At 45.6% G+C, this 2112-nt stretch overlaps 1 pseudogene; it reads left to right on the top strand.

Annotated features, from left to right (window-relative positions):
• The first annotated feature begins 1119 nt into the window (after nt 1-1119).
• Nucleotides 1120-1831, top strand: LOC114700130 (annotated as a pseudogene).
• Nucleotides 1832-2112: the final 281 nt, after the last annotated feature.

The raw sequence follows: 2112 nt of genomic DNA, 5'->3' as shown, positions 1-2112 counted from the left end.
GGGACAAGGCTCTGAGGTTTCCTGCACTTGAGTCTCTTCTGATGATGATTGGGTATGGAATTTGGTACCCCAGGGATGGCCATTAAGGACCCGGATTTAGTCAGCTCCAATGCTGTTGGAGCAGGTCAGTGCATAGAAATTGGTCATTAGTTACAGTTCTAGACCTTGTTTGGTGCCCTCTGGGCCTGGAATTCTCAGGTGAGCATCTTGAGGGACAACTGAGCACCTTCAATAGCTTCAGCTCAGCTCATCATCTTTAATGTGATGGCCACAACTCCAGGGGCCGACCACCTGCCTGTCCCTGTTGTGTGAACAGATGGCCCGTATTATGCTCAGGTTTTGATGAGACATGGGGCCATCTCCTTGCCCACAGGAGAAAGCCTCCCATGTCAGCCTGGCTCAGATGTCACCTGCTCATGAGGGACAACACCACCCTCTGGCTTTTCAGACCCTTTCAAGCATCTTATTCAGTTTTGGGATGAACCTTCATAACATTTTCTTGTCCATTGTCAATACAGGGAGAAGGCAGAGCACAGAGCATCTGTGCCTCTCTCTTCCCACCCTGGGCATCAGAGCAGTGCCCAGCACTTGTATGGCTACCAGAACATTCATCTCCAAAGCTCTAATGCTTGAGGATTTTGCCTTGAACTGAGATGTTTTCTGGGCAGAGCTGGTGGAGCTATCTTGCTTCTGTCCTTACAGCTTACTTTTCTCTTGGGATTGAGTCTCTAAATTGTGGTGGTGGTTGTGAAAATTCCTTCATGGAGACACAGGCAACATCTATCTCCTCCTTAAAAGGACCCAAAGACAAACTAAAGTGTTGTTTCAAGTCCCCAGACCTTATTAGGCCCCCCAGACCTCAGCACAGTTAGTGCCAAGATGGAAGTTCCATTCAGGCCTTGGATCTCAGCAGGCAGCAACATCTGTCAAAACAAGAACAAGGCCTAATCCATCAAAGTCCACAGTTCCGGGAGAGTCTCTGAACGTACTAACCTTGTTTTTTGGCTTCTGTAGTTCCTTGTCTGGCTAACAGTTCTTGTTAACTGAGGTGTGTCAACCCAGGATGTGGTTTTTGTCTTAAAAGCTCACCCTGAGAAGGATGCCATCCCGGTCTTGGCCATGGAGGCTGCTGCACTGTCCTTAACAGAGGAGGACCTGACCGGAGTGAAGAAGGATGCTTTAGAAAATTTATGTGTTTACCTTGTGAGAAAAATCACAGCTGAGAGACATTTTGATCATCTATGTGCAAAAGACAACAACAACAACAAAACTCAGTAGAGAAGACACGGAAGAAATTTCTTGCTGAACTTCAAGTAGAGAAAGAGCTGGGAAGTTGCCAGACTACTTAGAGGAAAACCCCAAGGGACTGGACACCCTCACGGAATCCATTCACAGGGAGAAAACACAGAACTTCCTGATTCAGAAGGTAACGGATGAAGCGCTAAAGCTATGGAATATCAAACTGGAGCCGGTTTGATATCTCAGAGGCCGGAAGTGCAGCATCTGTGAGCCCTTTGCAGCTAGAGTGACCAACAACCTTGCTAGGTCCAGTTCAGATGAGAGTGACTTCTCTGAGAAAGAGTGTCCACTGTCGTGTACCACCCGGAAGGGGACCCAGCACCGATCCCTTCCTCTCCAGTCATCTCAAAGTCATCTCTGAATTTGCCAGTCCTGGAAGCTGGCAGAATGGAAAACAGCAGCTTCTCCTCAACCACACTTCCCTGAACTGGGGTCCCCTTTGCCCCCAGATCTGTGCTTGGAAGGAGGAACTTGTGGGAACTCAAGTGAAATGTTTCTCCCCTTATGATCACGTGCTCTTTCATGCCACTGACACTTCACTGCCTAGTTTTTTTTAATAGTGATGAAAAATCTTGTAAGTGATATAATCTTCTTATAAAAATGACTATAACAATTCACTCACATTTGATGTGTGTCTTTTAAGTCACAGTGTACACATTCTCTGTAAAAAGGATTTGTTAGAGTAAAGGGGCACACTCGGAGTAGCTGGATGTAAATCATAGTCATGTACTTTTCTGTATTGTCTTTTTTAAAATTTTCAGCTGTTTAGTATTTTGAACTTTTTATGTTATAAAACTAATCTTATCAGACTAT

This window comes from Peromyscus leucopus, chromosome 3, assembly GCF_004664715.2.
Source record: "Peromyscus leucopus breed LL Stock chromosome 3, UCI_PerLeu_2.1, whole genome shotgun sequence".
NCBI classification, from domain to species: domain Eukaryota; kingdom Metazoa; phylum Chordata; class Mammalia; order Rodentia; family Cricetidae; genus Peromyscus; species Peromyscus leucopus.
Note: the sequence above shows the minus strand (reverse complement) of the source record. Positions and strands in the feature narration are given on the sequence as shown.